A 16,952-nucleotide genomic window follows, 5' to 3' on the forward strand; every position below is an offset into this window, starting at 1 on the left:
CTGAAGTAACTTAATTAAAAACTACGTAAAATAACTTTCAAGATGTCTGCCAAGTACAAGAATAGCTGCCCATTGACCTTCCCCTCTTTATTACTTAATGATCGGTGTGTACCATTTAACTTCTAGAGGAATACCCGGTGGATGAGAACGGGTTGGCAACATAAATTTCCTACCGGTGGAAATAATGTATATTTAACAATTTTTACTGGATATTTACATATGTAAATATTGATTGTCATAAAAGATTATACATTTCGTCAGAAATTTTACATCTACATAACTCGATCCAATTCTTATTATGCTAAGGTGGTTATCACTTTATCAGAAGCTGTTTGTTATTAACTAAGCAAACAATATTATAATGTATTCTAATAATAAAATAATTAATTTTTCAGATGAATAATAGTGGAATTGAAAATATAGAATTAAGAGGCGATTCGGTGAGTATAATTATTTTAAAACTTTAACTTTTTCCAAAAACTACATACAAATGTTGCATTTCTTTTTCTTCCAAAATTCGGTATGACCCCTTCGGATGACACTCCTATAAATATTTCAGAAAGCTGCCAAATTAGGAGACCGATATGAAACATCAATCTTGACTCATTTCGCAATTCGATGCGCATTGGACAAAACTATACAAAACTTCCATATAGTTTACAATGCGAAAGATCATGGTGATTTGGACGACATCGTTATCAACGAAGATAATCGCTTTATAACTTGTGTGCAACTCAAACATAAAGCAGAACGAAGCAACATTTCGTTGGAATACAAAAAATACGAAAAAACTTATAACGATGTACTTGTACCAAAATATCAGAATCATATTCAAACCGGTCTGAAATTAAACATTATAGTTATGTCAAATTCAAATGTTAGACTTGCTGAAAACATGAAAAAAATTGTAATAAATGAGGTAGGAGAAAGTTTGGAGAATAAGTTTAGTACCGGAATCGGAGAAGTGTTCCAACTTGAACATATAAATGGAGCTGATGAGACTCCGGAATTTTACAAAAACTTGTACTTATTCTCCAAGCAGGCTGCCTATTCTCAATGCAAGAACATGTTATTGAATGATTTAAAAAATGTTGTTAATGTTAATCAGATTCAGGTTCTTTATTCATATTTCTCTGAGAGTGTTGTAGGAAGAAGTGAACCATTTACTGCAGATGAAATTCGTTCAGTTCTTATTGATTGTATTTTAAGACCCGCTTTTATTTTTGATAACAACACCAGCATCATTTTAAACAATACTATAATAAATTTAATGAAAACTGTTTTAAAAAATAAAACACTAATAACTATCGAAAAAAAATATGTGGAATTATTTATAAGTTTGATTAATGAATGTTTTATGGCTGAAATGAGGGAATATAAATGCGATTTTAATCATTATTATAAAGAAATTCCACAAAAAGATCTCGATACATTGTTTGAAATTACTCAAATTAAACACTATTTGTCTCATAAACAGAAGCCTTTGACATACAAAGATCTTTCAATCGTGTCATGGCAGACTGGAAGATGTCTAAGTATTGTTAATTATACCGAATACAAAAACAATATCGATTTCTTCTTGGAACATTTTACCAATAACAGATCCATCGTTTTGATAGTTGACAACAATCATCCAGTCCCATTCAAAGACGCCACAGTCTATAGCAATTTATCATTATTCGCACATGTTGACAAAGCAACGAAAATTAATTTTTTTAATGGATTAAAAATAAAAGTTGGTGACGGAGATCGGACACTGAATGCCTTAATTGGGGATGAAGATTTGGCAACTGAGTCTATGACACCAAATATTTTGCTAGCACTATTAAATGGCTCATTGACGATCAAAATCTCGATAAATAAACATAATATTTATATACCTCGAAGTTTAAGAACAAATTTATACACTGATTCGATATTTGAAATACCTGACATTTTATTTGTAATACACGACGACGATTCAAAATTAGATGTAGATCAATTTCTTAGACAACAATCAGAATACACAAATATTAACATTGTTAATTCAAAATGGCCAATAAAAATAAGTAAAGAGGAAAATTCGAATATTAACAGAAATTACTGTTGTTTGTTAAAATTTAATGGAAAATATTTTATTTATGCTGAAAAATGTTCAAGAAATCATTTGGGAGGAAATGATTTTAGATGAAGAAACAATTATTAATGATCAAAATATAATGATAAAGGTGGTTTCTGGTGATGCAGGAATGGGAAAAAGTTATTTAATGGATGAATTTCAAAGAAAACTTTTGGAAAATGGAAAGTTACCAATTTACTTCAAGTTAGATTCTATTTATGAAGAAATGAATCAACTTGATCAAAACAAAGATGCTTACATAAAATATTTAACTAAACATTTGGGAAATGGTGAGAATAATGAAGAAAGATTAAAATTTCTTAAATGTGTGATAGAACACAATATAAATGAGCAAAAGGTCGTGTTACTGTTGGATGGTTTTGATGAAGCCAAATTGGATTGCAACGTTATTAATTTTATTTCATCCTTGAATTTGCAAATTATAATATCAACAAGAACACACAAGTTACAAATACTCGAAGAAAATTGTGACTGTCTACATTTTTCTTTACAAAATTTATCACGCGAAGATAGAAGAAACTTTTTCAAGGAGTCTTATAACACTGAAGACGATAAGAAATTGGATGAACTGATTCAAGTACTAGAAGACAACGTGGAAGAATCTTTAATGGGTATCCCTTTGCAAATCAAACACGTTGTCGACATTTTTGCAAATATTGATGATTTTATCCAAAATAAAGACAACATCAACATATTGTTTTTGTATGAAAAATTTTTAGAAAAACATTCATCTTTATCTTTTGTTGGAAATGAAATATATTTACAAAAATTTGCATGTAAATTTTTATTGGGCACAAAGTTACTAAAATATATACCTGAAATCAGCATGTGTGAATTAAACAAAGTAAAATCTGGCTTTGAAAGAAATAATAAAATAAATTTTATTATCACAGGATTCGATAACTACGATAATCCCCAATTTGTGCATAAGACTTATGCAGAATTCCTATGTACAAAATTCTTAACAGAAATAGTAGAAGATTTATCACCTTATATACTGAAGGAATTGTACGTACAAGAGAATCTATTAAAAGTGAGATATTTCTTTGATGTTATTACTTGCAGAAAATTAAAATTACAATCGGCATTACTATTAAAGAACAATAAACACATAGAGGCTTACTTAAGAGACGAAGAATGTTTATGGGAAAAAGACAAATTTGGTCGAACCGTTTTGCACATTGCATCATCATATGGACATCGTCACTCCCAAATATACAGGAAGTATTTTCGAAATAACTCATCACAGTTACAAGTAAATAAATTTTGCTTAGACTTCACTATTCCAGAAAAAATATTTGAGCAATTGTTATGGAACATGCGATTTAAAAACATTAAATTTTCCGAAGACAACTGGAAGAAATCTCCTTTAGATTACGCGTTCAATTCTAGAAGTTTCGATTTTCTCGAACACCTTTTCTTATATTTCCATCAACGTTTTCCTTGGCGAAATGAAAGAATTATAGCCGAATTGATAATTGTTTCTGCGGCTTATGATTATCAAACTATATTTAATATTTTATTTAAATCGTTTACTTATTTTAATATATTAAAAAAAAATAAATTCAGTATGTTTATCAGAACTACAGACTTTGAAAAAGAAATATCAACTATCTTAAATTTAGAGCAAGAAATATACGAAAATTATTCTTTTAATAATTTCTGTACACGAAATGGAAGTCAAAAAATAGTGGATATGCTTTTACAAAAGGGATTGTTTAACGTAAATGAACGTTTCAACACAGGAATATCTGAATTAACTATTCTGGAAACTGCTGTTGAAGAATGGAATCCGTTTAAAAATGATCAAGAGAAATACCCTTCGTTCATTTCAATGTTGATTGAGAATGGAGCTAAAGATATTTGTAAAAAATACGGTGAAGAAAATATCCTTCACAGGTTGGCTCTAAAAATCGGTTATGATTTCAACAATTTAATCATTTCAGTACTACCGAAATTTCTGTCGTCATGCGATCAAAGTTATATTAATGCCTTAAACAATGATGGAGCGACGCCTATAATGTTGGCTGTAAAATATGCACATTCAGTATCATCCGTTGAATTTATAAAACTTCTCATCAAAAATCAGGCAAATTTATGTAATATGGATAATAATGGTTACAACATTTGGCATTACTTTGCTAATAATATTTTTATAAACGATCAATTTTTGATATCAAATATTAGTAAATATTTTACAAATGTTAAATATTTAATAAATAAATATGATTATAATAACAGAAAACCATTGGCACACATTTTATTTCTCGAAAGAAATGAACAAATTCAAAAAATAAGAGACAACTATAAACACAATCGTACTTTAAAGGAACTACCTAAAATTGGATCAAATAAAATTAATGAGCCCGATTTTTTATTATCAGAATATGTGGATGACTTTCATAATCCTGTTACTGAAGATAATTGTACTAACTTAAAGACATTAGAATGTAATTTTAAACAGGGTAAAAATGTCCAACAATTATTGAATACTTTTATACAAAATGGAGCAGACATCGATTATTCAGATGAACAGAATATATGGAAATATTTGGTTTGGACACCACATCTACACAAGATAGAATTAAATACAATCATTTCAGTTATTAAATACTATTTTGGTGACAACGACAAAAAATTAAAAATTAATGAAGACATTGATATTAGCATGACCCCATTAATGTATACTGTTCGCTACATCAGAAATGATTAGAGAAATTTAATTAAATACTTAATCGATCACGGAGCACATATTCACAAAATAAATAAAAACGGTTTAAATATTTGGCATTTTTTAGGTCTTAATAAAAATCTAAACAACGAAGGAATGAAAAATGTTGCAGAAATCTTAATGTCCTCTTTTGGCGATAATAATATAAATGGAATCGATCAGGCAGATGAAGATGGATGTACACCGTTAATGTTTGCTACTATAAATGCCAGAAATGACTCAATAGATTTAATAAAATATTTTATCGACCACGGAGCACAAATTAAGAAAGTAAATAAATATGGAAACAATTTTTTGCATTGTTTAATTTCTAATGAAAATCTAAACATAGAAAATATTATAGATGTTATAGAAACTTTAAAGTCTCATTCTAATGGTAACAATATAGATGGAATGGATGAAGCAAATAAAGATGGAATTACACTGTTAATGATTGCTACTATAAATGCCAGAAATGATTCAATAGATTTAATAAACTATTTCATCGATCACGGAACACAAATTAACAAAGTAAATAAATTTGGGAAAAGTTTTTGGCATTATTTAATTTGTAATGAAAATTTAAACATCAAAGGAATAAAAGGTGTTCTTGAAACTTTAAAATCCCGTTTTAATTATAATAATGTAGAAGGAATCGATGAGGCAGATGAAGATACATATACACCCTTAATGTTAGGTACTATAAATGTCAGAAATGACTCAATAGTTTTAATAAAATATTTTATCGATCACGGAGTGAATATTCACAAAATAAATATATTCGGAAGAAATATTTGGCATCATTTGGGTCTTAATAAAAACCTAAACAACGAAGGAATGAAAAATGTTGCCGAAATGTTAATGTCTTGTTATGACAATAATAATACAAATGGAGTCGCTGAAGAGGATGAAGCCGGAATTACACCGTTAATGATTGCTGTCTATAAAGCGAGAAATGAATCAACAGATTTAATAAAATATTTAATCGATCACGGAGCACAAATTCGGAAAACAAATAATCTTGGTCAAAATATTTGGCATCATTTAGGTTTTAATAAAAGTCTAAACAACGAAGGAATGAATAGTGTGGCCCAAATGTTAATGTCTTGTTTTAATGGTAATAATATGAATGGAATCGATGAAGGAGATGAAGAAGATATTACACCCTTAATGTTTGCCATTAAAGAAGCCAGAAATGACTCAACAGATTTAATAAAATATTTCATAAATCAGGGAGCACAAATTAAAAAAGTAAACAAATTCGGCCAAAATATTTGGCATTATTTAAGTTTAAATAAAAATCTAAACAACGAAGGAATGAAAAGTGTGGCCGGAATGTTAATGTCTTGTTTTAAAGGTGATAATATGAATGGAATTGACGCAGGAGATGTGGATGAAAATACACCGTTATTAATTGCTATTCTAAATACAAAATGTTTTTCAATATATCTAATAATATACTTAATTAATTATGGTGCGCATATTAACAAAATAAATAAATTTGGTAGAAATATTTGGCATCATTTGAGTATTAATGAAAATCTCAACAACGAAGAAATAAAAAATGTTGTCGAAACGTTAACGTCCTATTCTAACGATACTATTTTAAATAGAATAGATGAAGAAGATGTAGATGGAAATACACCGTTAATGATAGCTGTTCAAAATGCTAATAATTTTTCAACGTATCTGATAAAATACTTAATTGATTATGGTGCAAATATACACAAAATAAATAAATTTGGAAGAAATATGTGGCATCATTTAAGTCTTAATGAAAATCTCAACAACGAAGGAATGAAAAATGTTACCCAAATATTAATGTCTTATTTTGATGGTAATATTATAAATGGAATTGCTGAAGAGGATGAAGTCGGAATTACACCGTTAATGATTGCTGTCTACAAAGCTAGAAATGAATCAATAGATTTAATACAATATTTAATCAATCACGGAGCACACATTCTGAAAACAAATAAATTGGGGCACAATATTTGGCATCATTTAGGTTTTAATAAATACCTAAACAACGAGGGAATGGAAAATGTTGCCAAAATGTTAATCTCCTCTTTTAACCATAATAAAATAAGCGGAATCGATGAAGGAAATTATATTGAAGAAACACCGCTGATGAATGCTGTTGGAAATAACACCGATGCTTTAATATATTTAACTAATTTTTTTATGAACAAGGGAGCAAATATATACAAAAAAAATAAACTAGGGCGGAATATTTGGCATTATTTAAGTTTAAATAATGGGGTTAAGGAGGAAATTATGAAACATATTGTTTCACTTTTGATGTCTCACTTTGGTAATAATGAACAAAATGGAATCGATGAAGAGGATAAAAATGGTATAACTCCATTAATAACAGCCATCTTAAAAGCTAATAAAGAGTCTTTGTATTTAATTAATTTTTTCGTTGAACAAGGAGCCGATATTAACCGAAAAGATAATATGGGTCGAAATATTTGGTATTATTTACATTTAAATACATATTTAAATGATCAAAACATAAAAAGTGTTGAAAATATTTTAAAAAGTAAGCAATAATGTGTATTTTAAGAACTTAATTGTTTATTAACTTAGGTTTACTTTAAATATTCAATTTGACAATTAATTAGCGTTAATCAGACTGTTAACATAAAATTTATTTAATTAGTTTGTAATACTTCTATATTTTTATGTGATATTTTCTGTTTACCTTCTGAAATTTAACAATTTAGGAGAAGAAAACGCATCCACATGAAAAGAAATATACGTAGCTACTTTATTTAACTTCTTTTTAGGGAAATGCTGATTGGATCCAAAGTAAATGTAAAGAAAACAGATATTGACTTAAATAAATCTGAAGCAAGGGAATAAAATATAGAAACGAATTTTAATAAAAGAGCATCTTTCAAAATAACCATAAAGATTTATTTATTACATCTCAAATTTCTGTTCTAAGATTGTATGTACAAATTTTGTGTCAGATTTTTTAAATCCAATCAGCTGTAATCAACAAGGTGTATTATAGTTTGATTATTAAAAAATTCTGACACAAACTGTGAGTTTGTAAAAACCAAATACGTTTAGGTGTTTTAAATACAGCGAAAAAATTACAATAATTTGCAAATGTGGATGTGTACTCATTCATTTACTCATTTATGGTACTCAAAAAAGATAATATTTTATAATAACTTTAAGTTAATATCTTACACAATAATTGTAGTCAGAATTATTTATTTTTATTTTTATTTTATTACTAACAAGCCAATTGAAAAGTCCGTGGTCAAATGAGCACCGAAGACGGCGAACGCAGTGGACGTCCAAAAGAGGCAGTCACCGACGAAAACATGTTCACATGAGTTCACAAAATAATTATGAATGACCGTAAAGTGAAGTTGATCGAGAGAGCAGACATTGTGAAGACATCATTTGAACGTGTACATCATATCATTCACGAATATTTGTACATGAGAAAGCTGTGCCGCGCGAGCTCACAATCGATCAAAAGCAACAATGTGTTAATGATTCTGAGCAGTGTTTGAAGCTGTTCAAGCGTAATAAACCTGAATTTTTGCGTCGATATGTGACAATGGATTGAACATGGCTCCATCATTTCACTCCGGAGTCCAATCGACAGTCAGCTGAGTGGACTGCACACGATGAACCGAATTTTTATAATTCTAATTCAAATATATTATTTTCAAAAGAGATAAGATTAGGTTAAGAAGTGTGTTAATGATGTACGCTGTTACAGTATGTAAGAATAAAGAAGTGTTATTTGAGTTTATAATCTATTTTTATTCTACCAACACTCGGCCATCAAAATTTAAAATTACCTAATGTTAGTTTTGGTTTTCAGATTAAGAAAAAATGGAGCTTAGGACACTTCAATTTTCTCATCTTTGTTTATATTTTATATTGTTTAAGGTGCGGGGGGAGATGTTGAACAAAATAACTCGGTAAGTTAATTTGAAATTTATGTAATTTAATATAAAAAATCCAGCACATGAAATGATATAAAATAGAAAATATGTATTAACTTTTCTTCAACACATTTACAGAAAAAATAATATAATTACTAAATTATTTCTACCCATTTTTCACCAATATTATGCTGTGAAGTTCTTAACCCGTCGGACACATTAACATTCTGTATAATAAATATGAAGTACCATCCGGTACTTGCACCACCGACGCCAGTAGCGCATTATTTAGTTTACATTAATTTATTTTTTTTATTTAATTAAATATAATTTTAAATATCTCAAAAAGTTTTCACTAAGAATGACTCAGTTCAACTTATTTAATGCTGATGGTATCACACATGTAAGATGATCAGCTAAAGAAGTGTGGGTAAAATGAACCGTTTTTATTGTAGTATGAGACCGAAGTACCCAATGTAGCCATTTGCTGAGGAAAATATGGCACCAATAATCATTGACCAACAAAACAGTGATCCAGAGGACACATTCAGGGTCGTGAAATCATGGTTCCATGATCAAGACATATCGGTACTCAAATATCCTTCACAGCCACCTGATCTGAATCCTATTGAGCACCAGTGGGGCATTTTGGATGGTTGCTTAAGGACCCATATTAAAATAAATAATTAATTCAAATACCCCGGCAAATAATACATAAACTGGTCGTTTTCCTGTAAAGAAGATACAATGTTGGGTGCACATGGATGTGGGACGACATATTAAATTAAATAATTGTGTCTAATCTTTACAAAATAAATCAAGTTTCCATATTGTTTCCAAATATTTTGTTGTCGTTTCATGTACTCATGTTTAATTTGTTCTATTATGATTATCTTCTTTGTTTATCATATGTGTGTATATGGTTGTTTTTTGACACAATTAAAAATAACTTTAAATAATCTTGATATTTGTTTTGTTCTTGTTTGACAAGATTTACTTTCAAATCCTGATATATGATAAAATATACTTAGTAGAGTTGTCAGTATAACAAAGACACGATTATTACTGACATGTTTACTAAATGCAAACTGAAAATATTTGCCTGATACAAGGTCAATTTAAGATTTAAAGAAAAAAATACTGATATTAAACAACTAATATTAAAGTATTGCCAAAGATTGAAAGTATATGTTCTCCTCCTCTAGACAATTATAAATATTGTTAATATAAATTGTAAGAATCTTATCAACTAACACTAATAATAATTTAATATATCTGCCGATTTTCTCTTTGGTGCTACTAGGGGAATATCCGGTGGATGAAAATGGCTTAGCAACATCGGTAGAAATAATAAATAAATTTAACAATATTTTAATTGATATGTACATGAGTAACTTCAGAACTGCTAATTTTTGAATAAAGGCGTTTCCACTTGCTCATTATATGTTTCAATTTCATTATTCATTATTTAAATTCTCTAATTACGATTCATTCTATTATGTCTACGTTTGTTAAAAAATATCTTATAAGAAATACATTTAAACACCTTATAAAAATATTTTTAAAATGTTTAAGGTGTGAATGAAAAATGTCAGATGAAAATATCTCGGTAAGTTTTTATAATATTATTTAATTGGAATTTATTAATTAAATTAAATAAATATTTCATACTATATATAATATTAATTTCTAGACCGACATCTGCGGGGTTTACAATCCGGTGCTTGTACAGTCAACGTCGTCGCACAATAATGAAAATAGGACGATAGGACACATAAATAATCCTTAATCATCAACATACAAACATCGCCCCTAGTGAGATTATTGCTTTCGCATAATGTTGTGATTGGCATTGTCAGCACCAATACATTCTGCTGACTTGCCAAGACTCAGCGGAATATCTGGGTCATGCTTTACTGGTGTCAATAAACTATTGTAATGTTTTGTAATATCAGACTATAAATAAAAGCGCGACGAAGATCAAGTAACAGAACCTTAAAAAAAAAAAATCAAGTAACAGAACAGAAGTGTGTGAACTACAACAGAGGTCACGAGTCGCCCGGTGAATACCATTGAACCCCAAGAGCAGTCCTGAATATTGTCCCTTACCTATTAATGTAAGTCAGACAATTTGTAATGTGTTTTTTCTATATGAGATATGAATAAAATTGTATTTATTCTGTACTGGTGTTTATCTGAGCTACTCCCCAACCCCCAATAAGTCACGGGTGTGACAATATACTGCCACCATCTAATCAAGTTCAGTTGGATGGTTCAGACCGTGGTTCCGAGTAGAATTGCTGTCAGGATTCCGATTCACCTATGGTAAATTTATTTGTATATTATTTTATTACGGCCTTACGCATATTTTTAACTTAATCATTTACATTTAAAATAAAACGAGGTTTGATATGTTTGGTATTGATCAGTATGTACTCAATGATTTGCCTCGACATTGATCTAAAGACAGACAAAACAAAATTATCACCCCTTTCACAAACAATAATATAATATATCTTAATAATAAAATTAATTAATTTTTTAATTAATAATAATGGGATTGAAAGTATAAAATCAAGAGGCGATCCGGTGAGTATTACTGCTTTGAAACTTTTTTTAAAGACATCATACAAATGTTTGTCTTTTTTTCCCTCAAAATATTCGGTACGACCCTTTTGGGTAACACTCCTTTAAATATTTCAGAAAGCTGCCAAATTAGGAGATCGGTACGAAACATCAATCTTGACTCACTTTGCAATTCGATGCGCATTAGATAAAACGATTCGAACCTTTTAAATTGTTTACAATGCGAAAGACCACGGTGATTTGGACGACATCGTTATCAACGAAGATAATCGCTTTATAACTTGTGTGCAACTCAAACATAAAGCAGAAAGAGGCAACATTTCGTTGGAATACAAAAAATACGAAAAAACTTATAACGATGTACTTGTACCAAAATATCAGAATCATTTTCAAGTCGGTCTGAAATTAAACATTATAGTTTTGTCCAATTCGAATGTTAGACTTCCTAAAAGCATGAAAAAAATTGTGATATTTGAAACACCTGACATTTTATTTGTAATACACGACACGATTCAAAATTAGATGTTGATCAATTTCTTAAACAACAATCAGAATACACAAATATTAATATTGTTAATTCAAAATGGTCAATAAAAATAACCAAAGAAAAAATTTCGAATATTAACAGAAATTACTGTTATTTTTGAAATTTAATGGGAAGTATTTTATATATGCTCAAAAAAAACTCAATAAATCATTTGGGAAGATATTTAGAGGAAATCATTTTAGATGAAGAAATAATAATTAATGATCCGAATATAATGATAAAGGTGGTTTTTGGAGATGCAGGAATGGGAAAAAGTAATTTAATGGATGAATTTCAAAGGAAACTCTTGGAAAATGGAAACTTGCCTATTTACTTCAAGTTAGATTTTGTTTATAAAGAAATGAATCAACTTGATCAAAACAAAGATGCTTACATAAAATATTTAACTAAACATTTGGGAAATGATGAGAATGATGAAGAAAGATTAAAATTTCTTAAATGTGTGGTACAACACAATATAAATGAGCAGAAAGTCATGTTACTGTTGGATGGTTTTGATGAAGCCAAATTGAATTGCAACGTTATTAATTTTTTCCTTGAATCTTTACAAAATTTATCACGCGAGGAAGGAAGAAAATTTTTCAAGGAGTCTTAAAAGAAGACTATAAGAAATTGGATGAACTGATTCAAGTACTAGAAGACAACGTGGAAGAATCTTTAATGGATATCCCTTTGCAAATCAAACATGTTATCAATATTTTTTCAAAAATTGATGGTTATCTTGAAAATAAAGACAACATCAACATATTGTTTTTGTATGAAAAATTTTTAGAAAAACATTCATAAATTTATTAAATTTTATTATCACAGGATTCGATAACTACGATAATCCTCGATTTGTGCATAAAACAAAAGATTTACCGCCGCATATATTTAAGGAATTGTACGAACAAGAGGATTTATTAAAAGTGAGATATTTCTTTGATGTAATTACTTGCATAGAATTAAAATTACAATCGGCATTACTATTAAAGAACATTAAACACATTGAGGCTTATTTAAGGGACGAAGAATGTTTACGGGAAAAAGACAAATTTGGTCGAACCCTTTTGCATATTGCATCATCATGTGGACATCGTCACTCCCAAATATACAGAAAGTATTTTCGAAATAACTCATCACTGTTACATGTAAATAAATTTTACTTAGACTTTACTATTCCAGAAAAAATATTTAGTCAATTATTAAGTGGAGTGCAAAGTAAAAACATGAAATTTTCTGAAGACAACTGGAATAAATTCCCGTTAGATTACGCAATCAATTCTAGAAACTTTGATTTTGTCGAACAATTTCTTTTCTATTTTCCTCAACGTTTTCCTTGGCGAAATGAAAGAATTATAACCGAATTGTTAATTGTTTTTGCGACTTATCAAACAATATTTAACACTATATTTGAATGTAAATCATTTACTTATTATAAAATTTTTAAAAAAATAAGACTTAATAACTTTATCAGAACTAAAAACTTTAAAAAAGAAGTATCAACTTCCTTAAATTTAAAGCAGAACAAATACGAAAAGTATTCTCTTATAAATTTATGTGCACGAAATGGAAGTCAAAAAATAGTGGAAGTACTTTTGCAAAAGGAATTGTTTAACATAAATAAACATTTTGGAAACTGTTGTTGAAGAATGGAATCCGTTTGAAAGCGATCATGAGAAATACTCTCTTTAATATCCATGCTGGTTGAGTATGGAGCTAAAGATATTTATCAAAAAAACGGTGAAGAAAATATCCTAAGTTGGCTCTAAAAATCGGTTATGATTTCAACAATTTAATCATTTCAGTACTTCCGAAATTTCTGTCGTTATGCGATCAAAGTTATATTAATGCTATAAACAATGATGGAGCGAGACCTATAATGTTGGCAGTAAAATAAGCACATTCAAAATCATCCCTTCGATTTATAGAACTTCTCATAGAATGTCAGGCAAATTTAAGTGTAGAAAACATAAATGATTGGAACATTTGGCATTATTTTGCTAATAATATTTTTGTAAATGATCAATTTATTGTCATCAATCTTACCAATGTAAAATATTTAATAAATACACATGATTGTAATAGTAGAAAACCATTAGAATACATTTTGTTCCTCGAAAGAAGTGAATAAATTCAAAAAATAAAAAAGTATTAAAAGATGTACCTAAAATTGAATCAAATAAAATTAATAATAATAATCCCATTAATAAAAATGATTGTAATAACTTAAAGACATTAAGTATAATTTTAAATAGGGTAAAAATGTTCAACAATTATTGAATACTTTTACAGAAAATGGAGCAGACATCGATTTTTCAACTGAATGTTTGGAAATATTTGCGTTGGACACCACATCTACACAATATAGACTTTAATACAATCACTTCAGTTATTAAATATCATTTTGGTGACTACGAAAAGAATTTAAAAATTAATGAAGAAGATGAAAATAATATGACCCTATTAATGTATACTATCGGCCGCATCAGAAATGATTCGACGGTATTAATAAAATACTTAATCGTTCACGAAGCACAAATTCACAAAATAAATAAATTTGGCCAAAATATTTGGCATCATTTAGGTTTTAATAAAAATCTCAACAATGAAGGAATAAAAAATGTCCTATTTTAATGACAGTAACATAAATGAAATCGATGAGAGAGATGATGATGGAAATACACCGTTTATGATTGCTATTATTAATGCCAGAAATGACTCGATAGATTTCATAAAATATTTCATCGACATGAAGCACAAATTCGGAAAACAAATAAATTTCTTCAAAATATTTGGTATCATTTAGGTTTTAATAAAAGTCTAAACAACTAAGAGTGTGACCGAAATGTTAATGTCTTGTTTTAATGATAATAATATGAAGGGAGTCAACGAAAGAGATGAAGATGAAATTACACCCTCAATGTTTGCCATCAAAGAAGCTAGAAACGAGTCTACAGATTTAATAAAATATTTTATAAATCACGGAGCACAAATTCAAAAAATAAAATTTAAACAACGAAGAATTGAAAAGTGTGGCCGGAATGTTAATGTGTTGTTTTAATGGTAATAATATGAATGGAATTGACATAGATGTAGATGAAAATACAGTGTTAATGATTGCTGTACAAAACGCCAAGTATTTTAACATTTCTAATATATATATATATATATATATATATATATATATATATATATATATATATATATATATATATATATTTTAATCATGGTGCCCATATTCACAAAATAAATAAATAAATTTGGAAGAAATATTTGGCATCATTTAGGTTTCAATAAAAGTCTAAACAATGAAGGAATGAAAAATGTTGCCGAAATGTTAATCTCCTTTTTTAACGATGGTAAAATAAGCGGAATCGATGAAGGAAGTTATATTGAAGAAACACCGCTGATGAATGCAATTGGAAATAGCACAGAGGCTTTAATATATTTAGTTAATTTCATTATGAACAATGGAGCAAATATATAAAAAAAATACATACTAGGACGAAATATTTGGCATTATTTAAGTTTAAATAATAGGGTTAAAGAAGACATTATGCAACAAATTGTTTCACTTTTGATGTCTCACTTTGGTAATAATGAACAAAATGGAATCGATGAAGAGGATAAAAATGGTATAACTCCATTAATAACAGCCATCTTAAAAACTGATAACGAGTCTCAGTATTTAATTAAATTTTTTATTGAGGAAGAAGCCGATATTAACCGAAAAGGCAAAATGGGACGAGATATTTGGTATTATTTACGTTTAAACACATATTTAAATGACGAAAACATAAAAAAATATTAAAAATATTTTAAAAAGTAAGCAATAATATGTATTTTAAGTACTTAATTGTATATTTATTAACTTAGGTTTACTTTAAGTAATCAATTTGTAAATCAATCAGCACTATTTAATTAACGTTAATTAGACAATTTTCTGCGGTTAATATTAACAAATTAATTAATAGTTTGTAAGTCATTATTTTAGATGTATATACTTATATATTACTGTATGTTTAACAATCGTGACAGATTGTTTATATTTACCTCTTGTAATGTAATATTTTAAGAATAGATAATGCATCCACACATAAAATTTACTAAAATAAATTAAATAAAATGAAATAAAGTAAAAGAATAAAATATACAAACGAATTTTACTAAGAGAGCATCTTACAATATAATCATAAATGTGTGTTAGTGACTTTTAACTGACAAAAATTCGTGATTAATAGAGAAAGGGATACCAAAATTTTATTGTTAAAATGTTTTGTAAAATTTACTTTTGCTGTCTAAATTCTAAAGAAGTTTTTGAAGAAGCATAATTTGTAAATAAGCCTCTTTTCTGTATGGATGGGTTATTTCATCATTTCACCATCGTCATTTACTTATTTATTGTATTCAAAAGAGATAATATTTTATAATAACTGTAATATCTCACAAAATAATTGTAATTAATGTAATAATTTTATAATAACTTTAAGTTAATCCTACAGAATAATTGTAATCATAATTGTTTATTTTTATGTATATTTAAATAGTAATTAATATAATATTGAACAGTAAATAAAAATAATTAAGTTTTTAACTTAATTAAGTAGATATTTAACATACAGAGTGGCCCATTTGAAACTGGGATACCTTCATAAAATTTGTATATTTTGTCCAATTTTAACTAACTTTCGTTTCAATGGTAAAGTATCAAATTAGCATATGTTTTTGTAGACAAAATATCACATAAAAAATATACATATGCAAAACTAAAACCTTCAGGATAATTATTTAGGTATACGTTATTCATGCTCTACAATTGGAAAAAAAAGTTTGTCAATATCGGACAAAAAGTACAAATTTTAGGGGAGTGTGCCGCTTTCAAATGGGGTACACTCTACATAACCTGTCTCCGTGGTTACATTAGATTTTAAGAAAATTAGGCTCGGGACACTCAAATCAATTTTACCTAAACACCTCTTTTATATATTTAACTTTTAAGGTGTAGAAAGGATAGATGGTTGATTGACATACTTAGGTAAGTTGTTGTGTGTCTTGCAAATCTTACAAAAAAACTTATCTATTTTTTATAAA

At 28.2% G+C, this 16,952-nt stretch overlaps 1 long non-coding RNA gene across 1 annotated transcript; it reads left to right on the forward strand.

Annotated features, from left to right (window-relative positions):
• The first annotated feature begins 406 nt into the window (after positions 1-406).
• On the forward strand, positions 407-9,524 carry LOC126265754 (uncharacterized). Its single transcript, XR_007548229.1, has 3 exons — positions 407-440; positions 8,683-8,782; positions 9,202-9,524. It is a non-coding gene; the product is annotated as an uncharacterized LOC126265754 (long non-coding RNA).
• The last annotated feature ends 7,428 nt before the right edge of the window (positions 9,525-16,952 follow it).

The sequence above is a fragment of the Aethina tumida genome, chromosome 5, assembly GCF_024364675.1.
Source record: "Aethina tumida isolate Nest 87 chromosome 5, icAetTumi1.1, whole genome shotgun sequence".
NCBI lineage: Eukaryota > Metazoa > Arthropoda > Insecta > Coleoptera > Nitidulidae > Aethina > Aethina tumida.